The sequence below is a fragment of the Petaurus breviceps genome, unplaced genomic scaffold (assembly GCF_028583685.1).
Source record: "Petaurus breviceps papuanus isolate PSGF00001 unplaced genomic scaffold, PetGlider_PUasm1.0 90686, whole genome shotgun sequence".
Classification (NCBI taxonomy): Eukaryota; Metazoa; Chordata; class Mammalia; order Diprotodontia; family Petauridae; genus Petaurus; species Petaurus breviceps.
This window is the reverse complement of record NW_027187309.1, coordinates 145,265-158,310: the sequence shown is the minus strand read 5'-3', so window position 1 is coordinate 158,310 and position 13,046 is coordinate 145,265.

The window sequence follows — 13,046 nt, the reverse complement described above, 5'->3', positions numbered from 1 at the left end:
ATCAAGGAGAACTTAACATTTATAATTCTGGACCCCTCTTGATTAGTAATGAGCATGTGATCTAACAGGCTTCACTGCTAATCATAGGAAGCTTCTCACACCTTAAATGAGGGAAGGTGATATTAAGTAGAACACTCCAGTAATTTATTTAACTTATTTAAGTACACAAAAGGTATACTATTTCTCATGGAAGAAAACTGACCTCAATAACAGAATGCACACTTTGTTTTTAAACTTTTTAGTGTGACTTAAGGGGAAAGTAAAAACTCGGAAATATGAACACAGAACCACAGGGGAAAAGCGTCTAACCTGCCTTGGAAAAGGCTGCCTTTTAAAAGGTGAGACTAGTAAGCTGGTATAAGTAGTTTATTGGCTTTTAACTTTGCACAAAACTACTTAATTTACCCAAGTCTCTGCTTCAGACTGTATTGTTTTCTCAAGTATCATTAAGCGCCTTGTTTAGTTTTAATGACCATGAAAGAGGATTGACTTATTTATGTCCTGTTGCTTATCAGGTTCATCAGCACCTTCCTGTACTCCACTGAAAACAGAACCAATATCAAACCAAGCTTTATCATGAGATGTTACCACAGTCTCTACCAAGTTATTGAAACCCCTTTGAAAGAGACTCAGTTCTTATCTACGCATATTTTACCTCCCTTAACTGTATTGGTGTAATGAAATTTATGGTTCTGGGTTTTTTTTGTTTTTGGGGGGTTTTTTTTGGCTAGCATTCTTGCAACCCTAGCTTATGTAGAAATTGTTGCGTTGTCTTACTACTGGAAAATGTGTCCTAATGGTTAATCAGTTTAAGGTAGGTGTTGTGAGAAATTTTTTCTGTCATATTTAATAACTGATGTATTGGGATCAAAGTTTTGCTTTTCTACATCCTTATCCAATTATTGGACTGAATTCATCCTTATCCAGAAACTAACCCTTGTGGGAGATTTACTCGGGCTAAAATCTAATCAGACAGTAAATAAAATTCTTAGTTTGGGCTAATGGGTGTATTTATGCTCATGGTGTTTGCTTCTACAGTTCTGGGGAAGTGTTGATTTTCCCTTGTCAGACAGGTAATATGGAAATTGATGTCTCTTTGACCAAGGTTTGGATGATCTCAGTTACATACCTCACACTTTCTTTGTAATATAGCCCAATTTCTCATTGTAATATCCATTCTCTCATTAATTGTTAACCAATCAGGGTTGATTCTCAGTATGGAGAACACTTATTCTTTAGAGGGTATATAAATTGTGAACCTTCTGCCATGATTGTCTTTGGTCTAAGAGAGACAGCCAAATAGCCAAATGACCATTCTTTTATTAATAAATGGACTGGCCTTATTTTACTCATTCATTCATTCACTCATTTACTCATTTATTTATTTATTTGCTTTTTAGAGGGGGGAAGGCAGTTGAGGTTAAGTGACTTGCCCAAGTCTAGTAAGTGTTACATGTTGGAGGCTGTATTTGAACTCAGGTCCTCCTGACTCCAGGGCCAGTGCTCTATTTACTGTACCACATAGCTGCCCCAAAAGAATTTTTTTTTTTGGAGGAAGGAAGGCAAGGCAGTTGGGGTTAAATGACTTGACCCAAGGTCACAGAGCTAGTTGTGGTTTTTTTGTTTGTTTTTGTTAAATGGACTGGCCTTATTAATAAAATAATTAGATTACCCAGAAACTGTGTGTCTTGGAATTGTTTTTTTTGGAGGGGGGAAGTCAGGGCAATTGGGGTTAAGTGACTTGCCCAAGGTCACACGGCTAGTAAGTGTTAAGTGTTGGAGGCCAGATTAGATCCTCAGATCCTCCTGACTCCAGGATCGGTGCTCTATTCACTGTACCACCTCGCCGCCCCTCTCAGAATTTTTTCGTCATCACAGCAGTGGGCTCTTTTTTTTTCATCATCACTAGGTTGTGGACCTGAAAAAGTGTATTATTTGTTGTTTGACATTTTTCATTATTTGCTTTCCTGAACTCTGTGGTCCAATTGAATTGACTTTTTTGTTGTTCCTTACACACACATACAGAAACACAACTCAGATATCCACACATAAATAGGAAATTCATCTATGATACCGTCCTTTAAGTAGAACCACTCAAAGAAAGAAAAATGAATTTACATTGAAAATTCTCCTGAAGTGAAATATGAGACAATTCACTTTTGCTTGGCTGGCTACATTGATCAAAACAATTGAATAATTAATTACTAACAATTATTATTTACAAGTTGGCCCTATCACTTGGGACAGGAGAGTTTTCTGAAAATAACAAAGCATATATTTATATATAATGAAGTACAGAAACTTCTTGAAAATAATGAAGCATATTCAAGTACATTGCTCTAGAGCTAAAATATTTTTTGTACCATTTATTAGAAAAAATTAAAAGTATTATTTATTCAATGCTACAAATCATTAAAGATAGAAATGCAAATTGAAACAACTCTTGAGATTTTACCTCACACCTGGGCAACTGACAATAAATAGAAATACTTGATATTGGAGGAGGTATAAAAAGAGACTACTACACTGTTGGTTGAGCTGTTAATTGATTGACTCTTTTGAAAAACAATTTGGAATCACATGGAAAAAGAGTAAAATGTCCATACTCTTTGACCAGATATTCTCGTTCTTGTTATAACTGACAGGAAGGTTAATAACAAAAAAGACAGGCTCTATATACACCAAAATATTCATAGTAGCACTGTTTTGTATTTGCAAAGAACTGAAAACAAAGTAGATGTTCATTGATTGGGGAATGGTTAGACAAGTTGTAGCATGTGAATGTAATGGAACATTGCTATGATATAAGAAACAATGAACATAATTAAAATTAATACAGAAGAGCATGGGAAAGTAAGTAAAACCAGGAAAACAATATGCACAGTGATTACAACAGTGTAAATAGAACACTGACAACAAAACCATTGAAACTAAATAGTGTCAAAGCAATAAAACTTGGTCTCAAAGAAAGGATATAAGAAGAAGAAAGCACTCCTACCCCACCTCCACCCCCAATTTGGTGGACTTTGGTGTATAATACCTTATAATGTCACACTTTGTTGGTGTGTTGGTTAATTTTGCTGAACTGGTTCTCCAACCTGTCTGAACCTTCTTAGTCCCCTTTGCTGCATCTGTTGCTGCATCTGGAGTGTCCCCACAAGGTTCTGTCCTATGACTCCTTTGATACTATTTCATTTGGTGATCTTATCAGCTCCCATATATTAAGTTACCATTTTTGCTTAGATGATTCTTAGTCCTAACCTCTTTCCTGACCTTGAGTCTCACTTCTACCTGCCTACTGGGCATCTCTAACTGGACATCCGGATCCATTTTGTAGGTATCTTGAATTCAGCATGGCCAAGACTGAACTTTCTATCTTTTTCCCACCCCACCTTTTCCTAACTTCTGTTACTATCTTCTCACTAGTCATTCAGACCTGTAACTTAGATATTACCTTCCACTTCTCATTCTAATCCCCTACGTCCAAGCAGTTGCCCAAGTCCCATTGATTCTCGCTTTGTAATATCTACATGTGCACCATGTGTTTTCTTTCTTCTGACATTGCCACCACCTGATTCACGTCCTCAGAGTGCTGGACCTAGAGTTAGGAAAATGTGAGTTCAGATCTACCCACAGACACTGTTAGAGCTGTGTGATGCTGGGCAAGTTACTTAACCTCTCAGTTTCTTCAGTTGTAAAGTTGAGGTAATAGCACCTTACCTCCCAGGGTGTTTGTGAGGATCAAATGAGATAATATTTGTAAAGCACTTAGCATAGTGCCTGGAACATAGTAGACACTTAATAAGTGCTTGATTCCTTCCTTCGTCTACTTGATAATTGCAATAACCTTGTGGTTCATCGTCTTGCCTCAAATTTTTCCCCAATCTAGTCCATCCTCACTTGTCAAATTGATCTTTCTGAAGTACAGGTCTACCAAACCATTTAATAAATATCAGTGGTTTCCTGTTATCTCCAGAATAAAAAACATCCTTCAATTGACTTTTAAAGCTCTTCATAACCTGGCCTCTTCCTGTCTCTCCAGTCTTTTTATATTTTACTCCTCTGCATATATAATTCAGTGACTCTGTCCTTGTTAATTTGCAACTTTTGCTTATTCTCCCCATTTTTGTTCATCCTTTGTTCTTGAAGAGAACCAATAACATCAGGAGGGTCTCAACTTGCAAGTGAAATGGATTTAAGTGAGGCAGAGCTGTGCAGAGTCATCAACCTCACTGTCTCTTCCAGAGTCATCTGAGTCATATGTGGCCAGACATATGTCAGGATGACTGACAGTGGCACCAGACTCAGAGGGGGCCCTTGACCTTTTTAACCTAAGGTACCTCAGACAAATTGAGAATCTCACCCTCCCAGTCATCCCAGATCCCCTAGCTGTAATTCAAACCTGTTCTCCCATTGTTCATTCCCTTATTCCCATTTCCCTCATCCTAACGTCTTCTGAAGTTACTTGGCCCTTTCACTGTACATGCTCTATTGGAATTCTTGTTAATTTGCTTTCATAATAAATCTTTTATTTTCCCTCTCATCCTCTGGCTTTCACTGAGATCTGTCTCCCTCCCTGTGACAAAAGCTCCTTGACCACTCTTTCTGGTACTGGTTGGAATTTTACTCATTCCCCACTCTCTCAACATACTGGTAGATCTGGGGGAGTTGGAATATTTCATGATCCTCATTGCCATTTCAAAGCTCAACCTCTATCACATCACTCGGTAACCTTTCCTTCTTTGAAGTTCTCTCATTACATATCTACCAGCTAATCAAAAACTCTGGCAGATATTGAATAGAGACCTCTAGGATACACACTAGTTAATGACAGAGATAAGATTTGATGTGTTTCAAACTTCATGCTCTTTAGTGAAAAATACGTTTTAAACATGCTGCCTCTTGCTTTGTGTCTTTGAGCTGACTTGTTAAGTGACTCTTTTTTTGGAAGATTTAATAGTAATCAGACAGCTTGCTCAGCAATTTGGGTCTCTTGTAGGTCATGTGAGAAAGATAAAACTAGTTCTGTCTATGACAACAATTACTAAAATAGATGTAGTAATCCCAACAATTGTTACCAGCTAAACTTTGGCAGATTAATTCCAACCTCACAACTTTCTTGTGTATGTAATACTTGGACACTGATAATCCTAACCAAAGCTAGGTAGAGAAATGTATGTACCTTGAGTGTAATCTGTAAACAGAATGAAGAAAGGGGAAAAAACCCAAGCTATGTATTATCTGTAATGTGATTGGATTCGATTTGTAAGCTTTAAATTTATTAACCATTTCTAACTGTGTGGTATTATTTTACAAATAGTGTGGCAGCTAAGTGGAGCAGTGAATAGAATGCCGGACCTGGAGTCAGTGAGTTGAAATCCAGCCATAGACACTAACAGTGTGACCCTAGGCAAGTCCCTTAACTTTCTTTGCCTCAGTTTCTTCATCTGTAAAATGAGCTGGAGAAGGAAATGGCAAACCATTCCAGTATCTTTGCTGAGAAAACCCCAAATGGAATCACGAAGAGTCCGACACAACTGAAACAACTGAACAGCAATAAGAGTGTGACATTGTGAAAAGGCTATTGGACTCAGATGTAGGAAGAACTGGGTTCAAATTCTCTATCTTAAACTTGATCTAAACTTCAATTTCCTTACATGTAAAATAGGGCATTTGGATTAGATGGCCTCTGAGGTTCCTTCTCACTCTCAATTTAACATCCTAGGAAAGAGACATGAGTCTCACAGAATGGGCATTCATGGATGGAGGGGAAAATTCCCTCTCAAAGAAATTACAGCTCCATTGGAGGGTATAAATGTTACTCAACATAATGTTCCTTCTCATTTGAGATGGTAAGAAATGTGATACAGTGCACCTAGTTAGGTGGAAGGGATTAGTAAGATTATTGAAGACATGAATAAATGATTGCTTTTGAAGACCTTCTCTAAATTTGTACTTAGTGTCTATTCTGTCTTCCTCTACAGCATTTTTCTTCTCACACAAAGTATTCAAAGTGTATTCTTTTTAAAAATATAACTTTTATTTTGCTTTTTTCCCCAATTAACATTTATTTTTTTCTTCCACAATCCCCCCAAATTCCACAATTTTGTTTTTGAAAAAAACAAAACCGAAACCTTTATGACAGATGTGTGCAGTGGAATAAAACAAATTCCTCCTTTGATCATGTCCAAAAATGAGTGTTTTGTTTTAATCTGCATCTTGAGTCAATCTCCCTTTTTCAAGGGGGTTAGCATGGCCATGTTGTTGTTATTGTATGAATTGTTCTTCTGGTTTTGTTCATTTCACTGGGCTTCAATTCATATAAATTTTCTCAGGTTTCTTTGAAAACTGTCACATTTATAGCACAGTAGTATTCCCTTCCACTTATACATTATCATTCTTTTAATCATTCTCCATTTGTGAGCACTCTCTTATTTTCCAGTTCTTTGCCACTACAAAAAGAGGTTACTATAAATTTCCTCTTTCTCTGATTCTTTGGGAGTCTAAAGTTATTCTTTTAGCGTTATGAAGCAGTGGAAAGCTTCCTACCCTTGGAATCAGAAGGGACTTGGGTTCAAATCCTATCTCTGACATGTATTAGCTGTATTACATTAGGCAAGTCAACCTCACTTTCTTTAAAGTAAGGGTCTCATTTATTTTGCTTTTCTATAAAATGAACATGAGAATATTTGCACTACCTCATCAGGTGATAAGGAAAACATGTTTAAACGTTTAAGTGCTATGTGATTGTGGTTATTATTGATTGACCTTTGTATTGAATTGTATCTTCCAAAAGCAAAACAAGTTCAGTAATATTACAAAACCCCAGTACAACCTTATTCATACTAAACTGTCATTTAAAGATGGACTTTATGCTTATATACTGGAAAGTTTTCTGGAAGAAAGAAAATAGGAAAATAAATATTATTTGGCATTCTTTTCCTTTTCATTTTGATTTTAGAACGTTTGTTTATATAAAACTTGTTTTCTTACTTATTTCCTGTTATCTCAACAGTGGTGGTCCTTCCCACTTCCTTATCCTTTCTATTTCCATACAGCTCCATTCCACTAGGGTTAAGGTCAATTGACTTCTGGAACTGGTGAACCTTTTTTAATCTTAGACTTGGCACAATTGTGATAGAGGAAAAAAAAGCAAAACAAAGCAGTTTACTTCCTTTGAGGAAGCAAACTATTTTTTGACCATATATTCAATTTTCCTGTAGTTGGAAACCCCAATAAAAACAGTCCTACCCAAGAATTTAACTGAATTTTGTCAAAAAGTATCATGGGGGAGGAGGGAAAGAATTTAAAAAAGCAACATTTTAAACTGAATAAAATAGTATTAAAATTGTTTACTGAGGCTTCTCACACTAAAGGAATTAGTGACTGGAATGCATTTTAGTCACATTGAATCTGTCTGGGACAAATGAATCAAAATCTGGCTGGTGAAAATCAAGACAATGAACTGTGCCTCTGACACAGGCATATGGGGTATGACTTTGGAGGCATGGACCCAATTCTTCTAGCTTTAACTTTCTAGGTATTATAGACCAAACTGGGCTTTGTCTTAAAGCAGACAAAAATTGTCACCTAAGACCACTCCACATCTTCCCCTCACTTTTTTCAGTACTGCTGTAATGGGCTACTTATAGAACCAAACCCTTTTCTCACTACTTAGAATATTAGAGGAATACTGGGAGCTGCAGATGAGATCATGCATGAAAGTACTTTGCAGAACTTAAGGTGTTATATAAATAACAGCTATTTTAACCTTATCAGTTGTGGTCAGTGTAGCGTGCACTAGAAAGAGTACTAGACTTGGAGTCGGAAGTCATTGTTTCCAATCTCTGTTCTGACACTTTCTAGCTGTATGATTCAATAATCAAGATGTAATTCTTCTTAGGCTATTTAAAAAAATCTGTAAAATGGGCACAATAGTGTTTAAATTACTCCCCTCATGTGGCTTTTGTGAGGACAACACTTTATACACTGAATATGAAACACTGAATGAGTGTCAGTGTGAACTTCATGCATAGCAAATACCAAGGATGTGGGCTAACCTTTGGTTAGCATATGTGACAGTAGGTTGTCATACCTCCTACTGATTGGGGACTCACTGCCTGATTGCCAGGTGTAGCAGTTTGGGCAGAATGCAGAGACCAATGCTAGGTAGAGGTTTTGGGTACCATTTCATTCAGCAGATACTTGTTCAGAGCATTGTTGAGTATTTGGGATACAAACTTTTAGTATGACAGTCCCTACCTTCCTGGGGCTTACATTCTTCTTCAAAGGAATAATATGGCCCTTAGGGGGTCAAAGAAGACCTTCAGACACAAGTAGGAAAATTTGAAGAGGAAGAGACTGTTTTTGGCTAGAGTAATCAGGGGAGGTTTAACAGGAAGTGACAACTGATTTGAGCTTTGAAGGAAGATTCTGAAAGGCAGGGATGAGACAAGTGCATTACATGGATGAGCTTTGTGACAGCATTGAGGTAAAAAAAAAGCAGGAAAAGATCAGAAAATAGTAGTCTAGTATGACTGCAAAATATAGTATATTAAGGGAAATAGTATGAAGTAAGGCTGGAAAGTTTGGTTAGAGCCACGATGTAGAAATTCTTAAATACCATTTTACTTAATGATTTTTTATTCGGAAGCCACTGAAAGTTTTTGATCAAGAATATGATATCACATCTATGCATTAGGAACTCTACAGTTGTATAGATTGTTGCTTAGGGAGGTGAAAATAGAGAGACCAATAAGTAAGCTATTTTAGTCACTTCCTCACCTGGGGCATAAAATAGGGTGGTAATGGTGTTAACAGAGGGGATGAATGAGGGAGGTATTATCAACAGGATATGTCAAATGATTAGATGTGAGAAGGTGGAAAAAAAGGAACAAAGATGAATCCAAGAGTTTGAATATGGTTTACTGGCAGGATCCCGGTCATTAATTCCCAGAGGACTTAGGATGAGGAGCAGGTTTAAGAGAAGGTTATCAATTTGTTTCGGCATGTTAGATTTGAGGTCTTGATAGGAAGGATATCTTGCAGGCCATATTCATCAGGAGATGAAGGATTGGATTTCTGGAGAGAAATCAGGTCTGGATATATAGATCATAGGAATTATCTGCATAGATCACTAAAGAAGAGTATTGGGTGAAGAGAATTTAGGATAATCTTTGGAGAATACCTACTTTGTAGGTAATAGGGGAACAGTGGACAATGTAAGGAACAATGAGTTAGGTATGAATTAATTAGAAGAAGCAGTAATTATATAGTTTCGTGCTTGTTGACACTAGACAGAATGGCTGACCTTGACCAGATGAAACTAGATTGATCTTATTCTCCATTTAGTTAGCTCCCTGTGAGTTGTTTTGTATTTTGTGCCACACATGAGTTTCATTGCTGTTTTCTGTTGTGTTTTAATCCTGCAGTTTTTAAGAATATATTTTTCTAAGGAAATGTGCAAAAGTTATAGCTCTTAAAGAGAAAATCTAAGTGTCCTATTAGAGATACTATAGTGACTGGAAGAAGTCAAACATTTCAAGGAGCAATAAAGTTTGCAATGAAACAATGAGTTGCAACAAAGCTAAAAGAAAAATGCAGTCAAAATGAATAAAAAAAAGCTAAGAGATAAAAGTGTAAAATGGCTTAGTTAATTCTCAGAACAAGTAGCTTGGTGATACAATGGATAGAGTGCCTGTGATAGTAGAAAAGTATAGTAGATAGATAGAAAAGACCTTCATTTGGGTATTAAGTGCTGTGCTTAAACTTGATGTAACTCTGGGGTAGATTCAATTGTGATCCAGGGGTGGGGAACTTTTGACCTTTTTGTGTTCTATGGTTGAACAAATGAATGTACTTTACTTAGATTGGAAACTAATCTCCATTTGAGAAGAGGGGCTTTGTGGTGGACTAAATGAAGGTACAGCCTAGGGGTGGAGTAGTATTTAGAACAGGGACTTTGTAATTGATTGAATGATTGGAAGGTCCTGGGGTGGGGTAGTACTTGGAGATTATTTAATCACACTTAGTAAATGCTGTATTTTGAATGATGTCATGTTTTGATCTTCTCTGTTCTTGGTTGGTCACTGAATAAAATGGAGAGCACCTATGCTGGTATTTTGAACCTTGGGAAGTTACCTTTCCTTGGCATTACATTACACTTAGTAAAGAAGATACAAAATGTCATTCATGAATTAGATTCTTGAAACTTGATTCAGGCCAGATAGAGATCAGTGATTCCATGAGACAAGAAATACACCAGGACAAAATTGCAAGATGGAAAAAAAAAAAGTAGTACCTAGTATTTATTAAGCAACTGCTGTGTATCAGGCACTGTTAAATGCTAGGGATATGAAGAAAAGAAAAATAAAGCAAAACAAGACAGTTCACTGCTCTCAAGAGGTTCACAGTTTAATAGACTTTCCAGGTCTAAATTTAATGATGTTCTGATAATGAATGAAATCCAGCCAGAAAATTCCAGCTTAGGAAGGGCTTCCTGGAAGAGGTGGCATTTGAATCAGAACTTGAAGAATGGGTAATATGTTGAGAGGAGGCAGAAATACTTGAAATGGAAAAGGGACGATTTGGGGCTTGAACTGAATGCGCTTCGTTGATTAAGTTCAAGTAATGATGTGTTCAGTTCATTATTTTGCTTATTTGTTACTGTATTGTCAGGATTTGGTATGAAGAAATGTTAGGATAGATTATAGACTTTTGCACCAAAAAATTGCTTAAGAGAACATTTAAAGGGTGGCTAGGTAGTGCAGTGAATAGAGCACCGGCCCTGGAGTAAGGAGGACCTGAGTTCAAATCCAGCCTCATATACTTCACACACTTACTAGACGTGTGACTTTGGGCAAGTCACTTAACCCCAGCTGCCCTCCAAAAAAAAGGAACAACAACAAAAAAGAACATTTAGACCATGGGTAAAGTGAGACCCAGCTAAGGTGAGGTGATTTATCCAAAGTCACATGGCCAGTCAGTGTCAGAGCTAGGACTTTGAACCCAGGTCTTCTGACTTCATCAGATAGTCTTTTCACTCCATGAAGGTTTTTTTTCCCTTCTTAGAATATAAGTTAATGAATGAATGTAAAAATATTTATTAGATACCATGTGTAAATCAATGTTCTAAGTATTGGAGGATACTAATAAGAAAAAAAAAACCAGTCCTTGCTTTCAAGAAATTTACATTCCCCTCCCCCATTTATTAAATTATCTATTCTTTGTTTTCAACATTTACTTCCATAAGTTTTAAATTTTCTCCCTCTTCCTCCCCTCTCCTTCCCCAAGATGACTTGCGATCTGATATGGGCTCTACACATACATTCCTATTAAACACATTTTACATTAAACACATTTCAACACATGTTGCATATAAGAATTATAACAAATGAGAAAAACCAGGAGAAAGGAAAAAAAAATTGTCTGCTTTGTTCTGCATTCTGGCTCTGTAGGTTCTTTCTCTGAATGTGGCTGGCTTTTTCCATCATGTGTCCTTGGGAATTGTTTTAGGTCCTTGCATTGCTGAGAAGGGCTAAGTCTATCAAAATCAGTCCTCATAGGGCAGCTAGGTGGCGTAGTGAGTAAAGCACCAGCCCCGGAGTCAGAAGGACCCAAGTTCAGTTCCAGCCTCAGTCACTTAAACACACACACACACACACAAACTAGCTGTGTAACCTTGGGCAAGTTACTTAACCCCCAATTGCCCTCCAAAAAAAAAAAGGCAAAAAAAATCAGTCCATCAGTCCTCACTCACTGTGGCTATTATTGTATACAATGTTCTCCTGGTTCTGCTCCCCTCACTCGGCATCAGTTCATATAAATCTTTCCAGGTTTCTCTGAAGTCCTCCTGTTCATCATTTCTTATAGCACAATCTTATTCCATTACATTCATATACTACAACTTGTTTAGCCATTTCCCAATTGATGGGCATCCCCTCGATTTCCAGTTCTGCCTGAAATTTACATTCTAATAGGGGGAGAAAATACATTTAGAAGATTCCAACTGCAAGTCAGATAGAAAAGCCCAATGGGCCATAGGGTGTAATATAGCAAAGAAGAAGGTAAATACATCTTTAGCATAATTTCCATTGATAAAACTATTTGTTTCTGATGTTGAATCAGTTGCAATGGCAAGAATTTTGGTGTCAAGAACTTTATTTTCTGGGTTTTCAGTAGATAACTGCTGAAGAGTTAGGGGCTGCCACATCTGCAGAGGCAGTTAGCAGGATGCATCACTAAATGTCCACAAGGCTCCTGACTTGGGAGCTTTTGATCACTGGACTCTTGGGTCTCTTGGGCATAGAGACCTGGCCTGGGTTAACTCATCTGTGTCTAAGAGATGTTGGTGATTGTTTGACCTTCCTGGCACACACTGTCTCTTGTCTTGCTCTCCTTGCATCTTGCTGCTTCAACCTGGTTTGCCTTTGGGGTGGGTGGTGCCAGGGATGCTGGGAATCATCTACAAAAAGGTCTCCCCTCTCACTGACTGCTTTGGGTCCAGACTAAAGTACGGTTGATGACCTGGGCTGGGGAGTGCTGATCTTGATCCTGGTGCTTTCTCTACTGAGGTCTTTAAAATTAGACTTCTTGGAGCACGGACCTGTTTCATTTTGCATCTGTTCCATCATTTGACTTCCAGAGGTTCACCTGCAATATGGAAGAAAAAAATAACAAGAAGGGAGGATACTTTGCTTTTCATCTGGGATCCATATGAATTTTATTGAAGGGGACCATTAGAAAAATCTTAATTTTGGCAACAAAATTATTAACCTCAATCATTGCTTTACTTTATTCTTAAATGAGAAATAGTGAGCTTCCAGCACAAGCCCACTGTAGCTTTTAACTTTAAAAAAAAATTTAAAACTTTCTACAGGCATCTGTTGCTGCTGAAATGACTTTGAGTCATTTGGTAGCATAGTGGTAGAAGTCGATGTTCTGTATCCCTGAGGCTGACTCAAGCAGAGTACTGGTCAACTTTACAGTCAGTACTCTTACTAATCTTTTCTCCTTAAGGTAGATTCCCATTCCTGAGGGAAGCAACA